Below are 15,000 nucleotides of genomic sequence, written 5' to 3'. Positions count from 1 at the left end.
GGGTGCGATCGGCCGGTCGTGCGCCGGCGCCCGCACGGGGCTCCGGGTCCGACCTCGTTCGGCCAAAGGCCGCCTTCACTTTCATTTCGCCTGCGAGTCTCGAACCACTCGACGACTCGCGCTCATGTTAGACTCCTTGGTCCGTGTTTCAAGACGGGTCGGGAGGGTGGCCGACGTGGCCACGGACCCCGAGCGCGTCGACGGCGCGCCACCGAAGCGGCAGCCCGCCGAACACCGGCACTGCGTACAGTGCAGGCGAACGACAAGCCAGCCGAACGGCGACGGCCGCACACAGAGAGCGCGCGGCATCCTTTCCTCGATCCGCCGCCGGGCCGCACCGCCCGCGCGCTGTAACACCCCCGCCGGAGCGGAGGCCACCTTCGCGCGGGGACTTAGACCGACGACAAACCGATCGTGACCCGCGCCGGTCGCTAGTGCGCTGAGACGGTGCGCGAGCCGACTCGGCAGCGGCGCCTTAAGCGTCCGCGAACCGAGACGGCGCGCCCCCGCACCCAACTGAAAGCGAGCCGGCGACCTGACGGGCCCTCCCGTTTGCCTCTCAACGGTTTTACGTACTCTTGAACTCTCTCTTCAAAGTGCTTTTCAACTTTCCCTCACGGTACTTGTCCGCTATCGGTCTCGCGACCGTATTTAGTCTTATGTGGAGTTTACCACCCGCTTTGGGCTGCATTCCCAAACAACCCGACTCCGAGAAGACCCGAAGCGGCCAAGGCAAGCGCCCCTATGGGCCTAACACCCGCCGTGGGACGAGGCCTCGATCAGAAGGACACCGGCGCTCGCCGTCAGCCGCACTGGGACTTCCGTACGTCACAACTCGGCGCGCTCAAAAAGCGCGCAGATTCGACGCTGGACTCTTCCCGGTTCACTCGCCGTTACTCAGGGAATCCCTGTTGGTTTCTTTTCCTCCGCTTAATAATATGCTTAAATTCAGCGGGTGCTCTCGCCTGAACTCAGGTCGTATGTGTCAAGCGGGCCGCTTCTTACACGGCCCGCTGGCATCGCAAGTCGTCGCCGCCGGCGCCGACCGAGCGTGTACCGTCGCCGCCTTGGCCCACGTCGGTCTTGATCTCGTGACCGGACCGACCGACCTGGACCCGCCCCTCGAACGTAGTTGAACACGTCAAGGGGTCGGCGGTGTACGGGACACGCGGTCGCGCCGAGAAAGCTCGGCGACCGCTTCAACTTGGGGCGACGCCCGGCCGTCTTCGCAGAGGCCAGGCGACGGCCCTCGGGTGAGGACGAACGCGACCCTGAGGCAGACGCGGTCCCGGGATTGACCCGAGACCGCAATTCGCGTTCAGAAGGTCGACGTTCAATGTGTTCTGCAATTCACATTACTTCTCGCACTTGGCTGCGTCCTTCATCGACTCGCGAGCCGAGTGATCCACCGTTAAGAGTCGTCCTCCACGTTTCGCCCGGCGCCGAAGCGCGCGGACGTCACACTGTGGGATCGACCACAAAACCACCACCGACAACAACTGCACAAAAACACCAACAAACGGCGCCGAGCGACCGCCGGGCTGGGCCGGCGGCACATCGAGCGCGGTGCCCAGAAGCCACCATCGCACTCGGCTGCCTTGCTATGCCAACGTGTTACGCGTGTCGCACGGGGCGGAACCCCGATTGACGGCCGCCCTCTCGGCGGCACCCAAAGACAATTAAGTGCGCGGTCGGCCGGGGCCTACCACCACTTTCGGTAATGATCCTTCCGCAGGTTCACCTACGGAAACCTTGTTACGACTTTTACTTCCTCTAAATGATCAAGTTTGATCGTCTTCTCGACACGCCGACGCGGCCGTTGCCAGCCGCGACGGGGCCGATCCAAGGATCTCACTAAACCATTCAATCGGTAGTAGCGACGGGCGGTGTGTACAAAGGGCAGGGACGTAATCAACGCAAGTTGATGACTTGCGCTTACTGGGAATTCCTCGTTCAAGGGAAACAATTGCAAGTCCCTATCCCAATCACGAATGAGGTTCAACGGGTTACCCGGACCTTTCGGCCTAGGTTAGACACTCGCTGCTTCACTCAGTGTAGCGCGCGTGCGGCCCCGGACATCTAAGGGCATCACAGACCTGTTATTGCTCAATCTCGTGTGGCTAAACGCCACTAGTCCCTCTAAGAAGTTAGACGCCGACCGAGAAGGTCGCGTAACTATTTAGCATGCCAGAGTCTCGTTCGTTATCGGAATTAACCAGACAAATCGCTCCACCAACTAAGAACGGCCATGCACCACCACCCACAGAATCAAGAAAGAGCTTTCAATCTGTCAATCCTACCTGTGTCCGGGCCGGGTGAGTTTCCCCGTGTTGAGTCAAATTAAGCCGCAGGCTCCACTCCTGGTGGTGCCCTTCCGTCAATTCCTTTAAGTTTCAGCTTTGCAACCATACTTCCCCCGGAACCCAAAGACTTTGGTTTCCCGGAAGCTGCCGGAAAGGTCGTCATGGTAACGCCTCCCGATCGCTAGTTGGCATCGTTTATAGTCAGAACTAGGACGGTATCTGATCGACTTCGAACCTCTGACTTTCGCTCTTGATTAAAGAAAACATTCTTGGCGAATGCTTTCGCAGTAGTTCGTCTTCCGCCGATCCAAGAATTTCACCTCTAACGGCAGAGTACGGACGCCCCCGTCTGTCCCTCTTAATCATTACCTCGTGCTCCGAAAACCAACAAAATAGAACCGAGGTCCTATTCCATTATTCCATGCAACACTATGCAGGCGAACAGCCTGCTTTGAACACTCTAATTTTTTCAAAGTAAACTTATCGGCCACCGCCGACACTCAGTCAAGAGCACCGACGGAGAACCGAAGGTGAGGCGAACGCAACCAGTGACACGCCTTGCGACGGACCGGCGGCGCTCGCCCAAAATCCAACTACGAGCTTTTCAACCGCAACAACTTTAGCATACACTGTTGGAGCTGGAATTACCGCGGCTGCTGGCACCAGACTTGCCCTCCAATGGATACTCGTTAAGAGTTTTAGGATGTACTCATTCCAATTACAGGGCCTCGTTAGAGTCCTGTATTGTTATTTTTCGTCACTACCTCCCCGTGTCGGGAATGGGTAATTTGCGCGCCTGCTGCCTTCCTTGGATGTGGTAGCCGTTTCTCAGGCTCCCTCTCCGGAATCGAACCCTGATTCCCCGTTACCCGTTATCACAAAGGTAGGCACGTAGCGTACCTTCGACAGTTGATAGGGCAGACACTTGAATGATACGTCGTCGGTGCAGAGACCGTACGATCCGCGTGGTTATCCAGAGTCATCAAACGTCACAGGACGAACCCGGTCGGTTTTGATCTGATAAAAGCGCGCCTCCCGAAGTCGGCGCTTAATGCATGTATTAGCTCTAGAATTACCACAGTTATCCACTTCGCTCACGAGACCAAATAAACCAAGACTGATTTAATGAGCCATTCGCAGTTTCGCTTTACGAGAACTCGTACTTGCACCTGCATGGCTTAATCTTTGAGACAAGCATATCACTACTGGCAGGATCAACCAGATAGCTGCGACAGCTGCGCTCGGCCCTTGCTGGGCCGCCCGGCGCGTGCTCGTCGCATTCGTTTAAGACCGAGGCGATCGCCTGCGGCCGTACTCAGCTTCGACAGTCGCTGGCCGCGACGTCCACGCTCTCGCCGGCAGTGCCAGGCGGAGCGATTTGCGTTTTTTCTTTGCTCGCCCTCTCTCGGGCTCGATCCATTCAGTTTCGCACAAACAAGAGCTCTGCCGGCCGCCTGCAGCGGTGCCTAAAACCCGGTCATAACAATGCGACCGTTCTGCTAGGCCGACAAGCGCTCAAGCCAGACGCTCGATCGAACGCCCCCTACATATTAGTCGAGACAACGGCTCGCTCATTAGCATCGCGTTTGTACTTTAACTTTTTTCGGCTCGGCTTCTTTCGACGCCGATGCCGGCGACGCAGCACTCTCTCGCCCGCCAGCCACCGAGAGATGTGTGCGCTCCGACCGGCCCCGCACGCCGCTCTTTCTTGGCTCATTCGAGTTTACTGTCTTTCGCTCTAACATGCCTTACCTAGGGTTAGGTTAGTATGCTTGCACGTTTGTACTTTAACTTTTTTCGGCTCGGCTTCTTTCTTGGCTCATTCGAGTTTACTGTCTTTCGCTCTAACATGCCTTACCTAGGGTTAGGTTAGTATGCTTGCACGTTTGTACTTTAACTTTTTTCGGCTCGGCTTCTTTCTTGGCTCATTCGAGTTTACTGTCTTTCGCTCTAACATGCCTTACCTAGGGTTAGGTTAGTATGCTTGCACGTTTGTACTTTAACTTTTTTCGGCTCGGCTTCTTTCGACGCCGATGCCGGCGACGCAGCACTCTCTCGCCCGCCAGCCATCGAGAGATGTGTGCGCTCCGACCGGCCCCGCACGCCGCTCTTTCTTGGCTCATTCGAGTTTACTGTCTTTCGCTCTAACATGCCTTACCTAGGGTTAGGTTAGTATGCTTGCACGTTTGTACTTCAACTTTTTTCGGCTCGGCTTCTTTCGACGCCGATGCCGGCGACGCAGCACTCTCTCGCCCGCCAGCCACCGAGAGATGTGTGCGCTCCGACCGGCCCCGCACGCCGCTCTTTCTTGGCTCATTCGAGTTTACTGTTTTTCGCTCTAACATGCCTTACCTAGGGTTAGGTTAGTATGCTTGCACGTTTGTACTTTAACTTTTTTCGGCTCGGCTTCTTTCTTGGCTCATTCGAGTTTACTGTCTTTCGCTCTAACATGCCTTACCTAGGGTTAGGTTAGTATGCTTGCACGTTTGTACTTTAACTTTTTTCGGCTCGGCTTCTTTCGACGCCGATGCCGGCGACGCAGCACTCTCTCGCCCGCCAGCCACCGAGAGATGTGTGCGCTCCGACCGGCCCCGCACGCCGCTCTTTCTTGGCTCATACGAGTTTACTGTCTTTCGCTCTAACATGCCTTACCTAGGGTTAGGTTAGTATGCTTGCACGTTTGTACTTTAACTTTTTTCGGCTCGGCTTCTTTCTTGGCTCATTCGAGTTTACTGTCTTTCGCTCTAACATGCCTTACCTAGGGTTAGGTTAGTATGCTTGCACGTTTGTACTTTAACTTTTTTCGGCTCGGCTTCTTTCGACGCCGATGCCGGCGACGCAGCACTCTCTCGCCCGCCAGCCACCGAGAGATGTGTGCGCTCCGACCGGCCCCGCACGCCGCTCTTTCTTGGCTCATTCGAGTTGCGAAAGACAGTAAAGACTTGCGCTTACTGGGAATTCCTCGTTCAAGGGAAACAATTGCAAGTCCCTATCCCAATCACGAATGAGGTTCAACGGGTTACCCGGACCTTTCGGCCTAGGTTAGACACTCGCTGCTTCACTCAGTGTAGCGCGCGTGCGGCCCCGGACATCTAAGGGCATCACAGACCTGTTATTGCTCAATCTCGTGTGGCTAAACGCCACTAGTCCCTCTAAGAAGTTAGACGCCGACCGAGAAGGTCGCGTAACTATTTAGCATGCCAGAGTCTCGTTCGTTATCGGAATTAACCAGACAAATCGCTCCACCAACTAAGAACGGCCATGCACCACCACCCACAGAATCAAGAAAGAGCTTTCAATCTGTCAATCCTACCTGTGTCCGGGCCGGGTGAGTTTCCCCGTGTTGAGTCAAATTAAGCCGCAGGCTCCACTCCTGGTGGTGGCCTTCCGTCAATTCCTTTAAGTTTCAGCTTTGCAACCATACTTCCCCCGGAACCCAAAGACTTTGGTTTCCCGGAAGCTGCCGGAAAGGTCGTCATGGTAACGCCTCCCGATCGCTAGTTGGCATCGTTTATAGTCAGAACTAGGACGGTATCTGATCGACTTCGAACCTCTGACTTTCGCTCTTGATTAAAGAAAACATTCTTGGCGAATGCTTTCGCAGTAGTTCGTCTTCCGCCGATCCAAGAATTTCACCTCTAACGGCAGAGTACGGACGCCCCCGTCTGTCCCTCTTAATCATTACCTCGTGCTCCGAAAACCAACAAAATAGAACCGAGGTCCTATTCCATTATTCCATGCAACACTATGCAGGCGAACAGCCTGCTTTGAACACTCTAATTTTTTCAAAGTAAACTTATCGGCCACCGCCGACACTCAGTCAAGAGCACCGACGGAGAACCGAAGGTGAGGCAAACGCAACCAGTGACACGCCTTGCGACGGACCGGCGGCGCTCGCCCAAAATCCAACTACGAGCTTTTCAACCGCAACAACTTTAGCATACACTGTTGGAGCTGGAATTACCGCGGCTGCTGGCACCAGACTTGCCCTCCAATGGATACTCGTTAAGAGTTTTAGGATGTACTCATTCCAATTACAGGGCCTCGTTAGAGTCCTGTATTGTTATTTTTCGTCACTACCTCCCCGTGTCGGGAATGGGTAATTTGCGCGCCTGCTGCCTTCCTTGGATGTGGTAGCCGTTTCTCAGGCTCCCTCTCCGGAATCGAACCCTGATTCCCCGTTACCCGTTATCACAAAGGTAGGCACGTAGCGTACCTTCGACAGTTGATAGGGCAGACACTTGAATGATACGTCGTCGGTGCAGAGACCGTACGATCCGCGTGGTTATCCAGAGTCATCAAACGTCACAGGACGAACCCGGTCGGTTTTGATCTGATAAAAGCGCGCCTCCCGAAGTCGGCGCTTAATGCATGTATTAGCTCTAGAATTACCACAGTTATCCACTTCGCTCACGAGACCAAATAAACCAAGACTGATTTAATGAGCCATTCGCAGTTTCGCTTTACGAGAACTCGTACTTGCACCTGCATGGCTTAATCTTTGAGACAAGCATATCACTACTGGCAGGATCAACCAGATAGCTGCGACAGCTGCGCTCGGCCCTTGCTGGGCCGCCCGGCGCGTGCTCGTCGCATTCGTTTAAGACCGAGGCGATCGCCTGCGGCCGTACTCAGCTTCGACAGTCGCTGGCCGCGACGTCCACGCTCTCGCCGGCAGTGCCAGGCGGAGCGATTTGCGTTTTTTCTTTGCTCGCCCTCTCTCGGGCTCGATCCATTCAGTTTCGCACAAACAAGAGCTCTGCCGGCCGCCTGCAGCGGTGCCTAAAACCCGGTCATAACAATGCGACCGTTCTGCTAGGCCGACAAGCGCTCAAGCCAGACGCTCGATCGAACGCCCCCTACATATTAGTCGAGACAACGGCTCGCTCATTAGCATCGCGTTTGTACTTTAACTTTTTTCGGCTCGGCTTCTTTCGACGCCGATGCCGGCGACGCAGCACTCTCTCGCCCGCCAGCCACCGAGAGATGTGTGCGCTCCGACCGGCCCCGCACGCCGCTCTTTCTTGGCTCATTCGAGTTTACTGTCTTTCGCTCTAACATGCCTTACCTAGGGTTAGGTTAGTATGCTTGCACGTTTGTACTTTAACTTTTTTCGGCTCGGCTTCTTTCTTGGCTCATTCGAGTTTACTGTCTTTCGCTCTAACATGCCTTACCTAGGGTTAGGTTAGTATGCTTGCACGTTTGTACTTTAACTTTTTTCGGCTCGGCTTCTTTCTTGGCTCATTCGAGTTTACTGTCTTTCGCTCTAACATGCCTTACCTAGGGTTAGGTTAGTATGCTTGCACGTTTGTACTTTAACTTTTTTCGGCTCGGCTTCTTTCGACGCCGATGCCGGCGACGCAGCACTCTCTCGCCCGCCAGCCATCGAGAGATGTGTGCGCTCCGACCGGCCCCGCACGCCGCTCTTTCTTGGCTCATTCGAGTTTACTGTCTTTCGCTCTAACATGCCTTACCTAGGGTTAGGTTAGTATGCTTGCACGTTTGTACTTCAACTTTTTTCGGCTCGGCTTCTTTCGACGCCAATGCCGGCGACGCAGCACTCTCTCGCCCGCCAGCCACCGAGAGATGTGTGCGCTCCGACCGGCCCCGCACGCCGCTCTTTCTTGGCTCATTCGAGTTTACTGTCTTTCGCTCTAACATGCCTTACCTAGGGTTAGGTTAGTATGCTTGCACGTTTGTACTTCAACTTTTTTCGGCTCGGCTTCTTTCGACGCCAATGCCGGCGACGCAGCACTCTCTCGCCCGCCAGCCACCGAGAGATGTGTGCGCTCCGACCGGCCCCGCACGCCGCTCTTTCTTGGCTCATTCGAGTTTACTGTTTTTCGCTCTAACATGCCTTACCTAGGGTTAGGTTAGTATGCTTGCACGTTTGTACTTTAACTTTTTTCGGCTCGGCTTCTTTCTTGGCTCATTCGAGTTTACTGTCTTTCGCTCTAACATGCCTTACCTAGGGTTAGGTTAGTATGCTTGCACGTTTGTACTTTAACTTTTTTCGGCTCGGCTTCTTTCGACGCCGATGCCGGCGACGCAGCACTCTCTCGCCCGCCAGCCACCGAGAGATGTGTGCGCTCCGACCGGCCCCGCACGCCGCTCTTTCTTGGCTCATACGAGTTTACTGTCTTTCGCTCTAACATGCCTTACCTAGGGTTAGGTTAGTATGCTTGCACGTTTGTACTTTAACTTTTTTCGGCTCGGCTTCTTTCTTGGCTCATTCGAGTTTACTGTCTTTCGCTCTAACATGCCTTACCTAGGGTTAGGTTAGTATGCTTGCACGTTTGTACTTTAACTTTTTTCGGCTCGGCTTCTTTCGACGCCGATGCCGGCGACGCAGCACTCTCTCGCCCGCCAGCCACCGAGAGATGTGTGCGCTCCGACCGGCCCCGCACGCCGCTCTTTCTTGGCTCATTCGAGTTTACTGTCTTTCGCTCTAACATGCCTTACCTAGGGTTAGGTTAGTATGCTTGCACGTTTGTACTTTAACTTTTTTCGGCTCGGCTTCTTTCGACGCCGATGCCGGCGACGCAGCACTCTCTCGCCCGCCAGCCACCGAGAGATGTGTGCGCTCCGACCGGCCCCGCACGCCGCTCTTTCTTGGCACATTCGAGTTTACTGTCTTTCGCTCTAACATGCCTTACCTAGGGTTAGGTTAGTATGCTTGCACGTTTGTACTTTAACTTTTTTCGGCTCGGCTTCTTTCGACGCCGATGCCGGCGACGCAGCACTCTCTCGCCCGCCAGCCACCGAGAAATGTGTGCGCTCCGACCGGCCCCGCACGCCGCTCTTTCTTGGCTCATTCGAGTTTACTGTCTTTCGCTCTAACATGCCTTACCTAGGGTTAGGTTAGTATGCTTGCACGTTTGTACTTTAACTTTTTTCGGCTCGGCTTCTTTCTTGGCTCATTCGAGTTTACTGTCTTTCGCTCTAACATGCCTTACCTAGGGTTAGGTTAGTATGCTTGCACGTTTGTACTTTAACTTTTTTCGGCTCGGCTTCTTTCTTGGCTCATTCGAGTTTACTGTCTTTCGCTCTAACATGCCTTACCTAGGGTTAGGTTAGTATGCTTGCACGCTTGTACTTTAACTTTTTTCGGCTCGGCTTCTTTCGACGCCGATGCCGGCGACGCAGCACTCTCTCGCCCGCCAGCCACCGAGAGATGTGTGCGCTCCGACCGGCCCCGCACGCCGCTCTTTCTTGGCTCATTCGAGTTTACTGTCTTTCGCTCTAACATGCCTTACCTAGGGTTAGGTTAGTATGCTTGCACGTTTGTACTTTAACTTTTTTCGGTTCGGCTTCTTTCTTGGCTCATTCGAGTTTACTGTCTTTCGCTCTAACATGCCTTACCTAGGGTTAGGTTAGTATGCTTGCACGTTTGTACTTTTAACTTTTTTCGGCTTGGCTTCTTTCGACGCCGATGCCGGCGACGCAGCACTCTCTCGCCCGCCAGCCACCGAGAGATGTGTGCGCTCCGACCGGCCCCGCACGCCGCTCTTTCTTGGCTCATTCGAGTTTACTGTCTTTCGCTCTAACATGCCTTACCTAGGGTTAGGTTAGTATGTTTGCACGTTTGTACTTTAACTTTTTTCGGCTCGGCTTCTTTCGACGCCGATGCCGGCGACGCAGCACTCTCTCGCCCGCCAGCCACCGAGAGATGTGTGCGCTCCGACCGGCCCCGCACGCCGCTCTTTCTTGGCTCATTCGAGTTTACTGTCTTTCGCTCTAACATGCCTTACCTAGGGTTAGGTTAGTATGCTTGCACGTTTGTACTTCAACTTTTTTCGGCTCGGCTTCTTTCGACGCCAATGCCGGCGACGCAGCACTCTCTCGCCCGCCAGCCACCGAGAGATGTGTGCGCTCCGACCGGCCCCGCACGCCGCTCTTTCTTGGCTCATTCGAGTTTACTGTTTTTCGCTCTAACATGCCTTACCTAGGGTTAGGTTAGTATGCTTGCACGTTTGTACTTTAACTTTTTTCGGCTCGGCTTCTTTCTTGGCTCATTCGAGTTTACTGTCTTTCGCTCTAACATGCCTTACCTAGGGTTAGGTTAGTATGCTTGCACGTTTGTACTTTAACTTTTTTCGGCTCGGCTTCTTTCGACGCCGATGCCGGCGACGCAGCACTCTCTCGCCCGCCAGCCACCGAGAGATGTGTGCGCTCCGACCGGCCCCGCACGCCGCTCTTTCTTGGCTCATACGAGTTTACTGTCTTTCGCTCTAACATGCCTTACCTAGGGTTAGGTTAGTATGCTTGCACGTTTGTACTTTAACTTTTTTCGGCTCGGCTTCTTTCTTGGCTCATTCGAGTTTACTGTCTTTCGCTCTAACATGCCTTACCTAGGGTTAGGTTAGTATGCTTGCACGTTTGTACTTTAACTTTTTTCGGCTCGGCTTCTTTCGACGCCGATGCCGGCGACGCAGCACTCTCTCGCCCGCCAGCCACCGAGAGATGTGTGCGCTCCGACCGGCCCCGCACGCCGCTCTTTCTTGGCTCATTCGAGTTTACTGTCTTTCGCTCTAACATGCCTTACCTAGGGTTAGGTTAGTATGCTTGCACGTTTGTACTTTAACTTTTTTCGGCTCGGCTTCTTTCGACGCCGATGCCGGCGACGCAGCACTCTCTCGCCCGCCGAGAGATGTGTGCGCTCCGACCGGCCCCGCACGCCGCTCTTTCTTGGCTCATTCGAGTTTACTGTCTTTCGCTCTAACATGCCTTACCTAGGGTTAGGTTAGTATGCTTGCACGTTTGTACTTTAACTTTTTTCGGCTCGGCTTCTTTCTTGGCTCATTCGAGTTTACTGTCTTTCGCTCTAACATGCCTTACCTAGGGTTAGGTTAGTATGCTTGCACGTTTGTACTTTAACTTTTTTCGGCTCGGCTTCTTTCGACGCCGATGCCGGCGACGCAGCACTCTCTCGCCCGCCAGCCACCGAGAGATGTGTGCGCTCCGACCGGCCCCGCACGCCGCTCTTTCTTGGCTCATTCGAGTTTACTGTCTTTCGCTCTAACATGCCTTACCTAGGGTTAGGTTAGTATGCTTGCACGTTTGTACTTTAACTTTTTTCGGCTCGGCTTCTTTCTTGGCTCATTCGAGTTTACTGTCTTTCGCTCTAACATGCCTTACCTAGGGTTAGGTTAGTATGCTTGCACGTTTGTACTTTAACTTTTTTCGGCTCGGCTTCTTTCGACGCCGATGCCGGCGACGCAGCACTCTCTCGCCCGCCAGCCACCGAGAGATGTGTGCGCTCCGACCGGCCCCGCACGCCGCTCTTTCTTGGCTCATTCGAGTTTACTGTCTTTCGCTCTAACATGCCTTACCTAGGGTTAGGTTAGTATGCTTGCACGTTTGTACTTTAACTTTTTTCGGTTCGGCTTCTTTCTTGGCTCATTCGAGTTTACTGTCTTTCGCTCTAACATGCCTTACCTAGGGTTAGGTTAGTATGCTTGCACGTTTGTACTTTAACTTTTTTCGGCTCGGCTTCTTTCGACGCCGATGCCGGCGACGCAGCACTCTCTCGCCCGCCAGCCACCGAGAGATGTGTGCGCTCCGACCGGCCCCGCACGCCGCTCTTTCTTGGCACATTCGAGTTTACTGTCTTTCGCTCTAACATGCCTTACCTAGGGTTAGGTTAGTATGCTTGCACGTTTGTACTTTAACTTTTTTCGGCTCGGCTTCTTTCGACGCCGATGCCAGCGACGCAGCACTCTCTCGCCCGCCAGCCACCGAGAGATGTGTGCGCTCCGACCGGCCCCGCACGCCGCTCTTTCTTGGCTCATTCGAGTTTACTGTCTTTCGCTCTAACATGCCTTACCTAGGGTTAGGTTAGTATGCTTGCACGTTTGTACTTTAACTTTTTTCGGCTCGGCTTCTTTCTTGGCTCATTCGAGTTTACTGTCTTTCGCTCTAACATGCCTTACCTAGGGTTAGGTTAGTATGCTTGCACGTTTGTACTTTAACTTTTTTCGGCTCGGCTTCTTTCGACGCCGATGCCGGCGACGCAGCACTCTCTCGCCCGCCAGCCACCGAGAGATGTGTGCGCTCCGACCGGCCCCGCACGCCGCTCTTTCTTGGCTCATTCGAGATTACTGTCTTTCGCTCTAACATGCCTTACCTAGGGTTAGGTTAGTATGCTTGCACGTTTGTACTTTAAAACTTTTTTCGGCTCGGCTTCTTTCGACGCCGATGCCGGCGACGCAGCACTCTCTCGCCCGCCAGCCACCGAGAGATGTGTGCGCTCCGACCGGTCCCGCACGCCGCTCTTTCTTGGCACATTCGAGTTTACTGTCTTTCGCTCTAACATGCCTTACCTAGGGTTAGGTTAGTATGCTTGCACGTTTGTACTTTAACTTTTTTCGGCTCGGCTTCTTTCGACGCCGATGCCGGCGACGCAGTACTCTCTCGCCCGCCAGCCACCGAGAGATGTGTGCGCTCCGACCGGCCCCGCACGCCGCTCTTTCTTGGCTCATTCGAGTTTACTGTCTTTCGCTCTAACATGCCTTACCTAGGGTTAGGTTAGTATGCTTGCACGTTTGTACTTTAACTTTTTTCGGCTCGGCTTCTTTCTTGGCTCATTCGAGTTTACTGTCTTTCGCTCTAACATGCCTTACCTAGGGTTAGGTTAGTATGCTTGCACGTTTGTACTTTAACTTTTTTCGGCTCGGCTTCTTTCGACGCCGATGCCGGCGACGCAGCACTCTCTCGCCCGCCAGCCACCGAGAGATGTGTGCGCTCCGACCGGCCCCGCACGCCGCTCTTTCTTGGCTCATTCGAGTTTATTGTCTTTCGCTCTAACATGCCTTACCTAGGGTTAGGTTAGTATGCTTGCACGTTTGTACTTTAACTTTTTTCGGCTCGGCTTCTTTCTTGGCTCATTCGAGTTTACTGTCTTTCGCTCTAACATGCCTTACCTAGGGTTAGGTTAGTATGCTTGCACGTTTGTACTTTAACTTTTTTCGGCTCGGCTTCTTTCGACGCCGATGCCGGCGACGCAGCACTCTCTCGCCCGCCAGCCACCGAGAGATGTGTGCGCTCCGACCGGCCCCGCACGCCGCTCTTTCTTGGCTCATTCGAGTTTACTGTCTTTCGCTCTAACATGCCTTACCTAGGGTTAGGTTAGTATGCTTGCACGTTTGTACTTTAACTTTTTTCGGTTCGGCTTCTTTCTTGGCTCATTCGAGTTTACTGTCTTTCGCTCTAACATGCCTTACCTAGGGTTAGGTTAGTATGCTTGCACGTTTGTACTTTTAACTTTTTTCGGCTTGGCTTCTTTCGACGCCGATGCCGGCGACGCAGCACTCTCTCGCCCGCCAGCCACCGAGAGATGTGTGCGCTCCGACCGGCCCCGCACGCCGCTCTTTCTTGGCTCATTCGAGTTTACTGTCTTTCGCTCTAACATGCCTTACCTAGAGTTAGGTTAGTATGTTTGCACGTTTGTACTTTAACTTTTTTCGGCTCGGCTTCTTTCGACGCCGATGCCGGCGACGCAGCACTCTCTCGCCCGCCAGCCACCGAGAGATGTGTGCGCTCCGACCGGCCCCGCACGCCGCTCTTTCTTGGCTCATTCGAGTTTACTGTCTTTCGCTCTAACATGCCTTACCTAGGGTTAGGTTAGTATGCTTGCACGTTTGTACTTTAACTTTTTTCGGCTCGGCTTCTTTCTTGGCTCATTCGAGTTTACTGTCTTTCGCTCTAACATGCCTTACCTAGGGTTAGGTTAGTATGCTTGCACGTTTGTACTTTAACTTTTTTGGGCTCGGATTCTTTCGACGCCGATGCCGGCGACGCAGCACTCTCTCGCCCGCCAGCCACCGAGAGATGTGTGCGCTCCGACCGGCCCCGCACGCCGCTCTTTCTTGGCTCATTCGAGTTTACTGTCTTTCGCTCTAACATGCCTTACCTAGGGTTAGGTTAGTATGCTTGCACGTTTGTACTTTAACTTTTTTCGGCTCGGCTTCTTTCTTGGCTCATTCGAGTTTACTGTCTTTCGCTCTAACATGCCTTACCTAGGGTTAGGTTAGTATGCTTGCACGTTTGTACTTTAACTTTTTTCGGCTCGGCTTCTTTCGACGCCGATGCCGGCGACGCAGCACTCTCTCGCCCGCCAGCCACCGAGAGATGTGTGCGCTCCGACCGGCCCCGCACGCCGCTCTTTCTTGGCTCATTCGAGTTTACTGTCTTTCGCTCTAACATGCCTTACCTAGGGTTAGGTTAGTATGCTTGCACGTTTGTACTTTAACTTTTTTCGGCTCGGCTTCTTTCGACGCCGATGCCGGCGACGCAGCACTCTCTCGCCCGCCAGCCACCGAGAGATGTGTGCGCTCCGACCGGCCCCGCACGCCGCTCTTTCTTGGCTCATTCGAGTTTACTGTCTTTCGCTCTAACATGCCTTACCTAGGGTTAGGTTAGTATGCTTGCACGTTTGTACTTTAACTTTTTTCGGCTCGGCTTCTTTCTTGGCTCATTCGAGTTTACTGTCTTTCGCTCTAACATGCCTTACCTAGGGTTAGGTTAGTATGCTTGCACGTTTGTACTTTACCTTTTTTCGGCTCGGCTTCTTTCGACGCCGATGCCGGCGACGCAGCACTCTCTCGCCCGCCAGCCACCGAGAGATGTGTGCGCTCCGACCGGCCCCGCACGCCGCTCTTTCTTGGCTCATACGAGTTTACTGTCTTTCGCTCTAACA

At 53.9% G+C, this 15,000-nt stretch overlaps 2 non-coding genes and 2 pseudogenes across 2 annotated transcripts; all 4 read right to left on the bottom strand.

Moving 5' to 3' along the window:
• Positions 1–979, bottom strand: part of LOC144430917 (large subunit ribosomal RNA) — a 3,695-nt pseudogene extending 2,716 nt beyond the window's left edge.
• A 287-nt stretch (positions 980–1,266) lies between these two features.
• On the bottom strand, positions 1,267–1,420 carry LOC144430979 (5.8S ribosomal RNA). Its single transcript, XR_013479839.1, has one exon. It is a non-coding gene; the product is annotated as a 5.8S ribosomal RNA (ribosomal RNA).
• Positions 1,421–1,718: 298 nt separating this feature from the next.
• LOC144430863 (small subunit ribosomal RNA) lies at positions 1,719–3,528 on the bottom strand. Its single transcript, XR_013479777.1, has one exon. It is a non-coding gene; the product is annotated as a small subunit ribosomal RNA (ribosomal RNA).
• A 2,205-nt stretch (positions 3,529–5,733) lies between these two features.
• Positions 5,734–6,841, bottom strand: LOC144430896 (small subunit ribosomal RNA; annotated as a pseudogene).
• Positions 6,842–15,000: the final 8,159 nt, after the last annotated feature.

The sequence above is a fragment of the Styela clava genome, chromosome 12 (assembly GCF_964204865.1).
Source record: "Styela clava chromosome 12, kaStyClav1.hap1.2, whole genome shotgun sequence".
In the NCBI taxonomy this organism is placed as follows: domain Eukaryota; kingdom Metazoa; phylum Chordata; class Ascidiacea; order Stolidobranchia; family Styelidae; genus Styela; species Styela clava.
The sequence above is the reverse complement of the archived record's forward strand: the minus strand, read 5'-3'. Positions and strand labels throughout refer to the sequence as shown.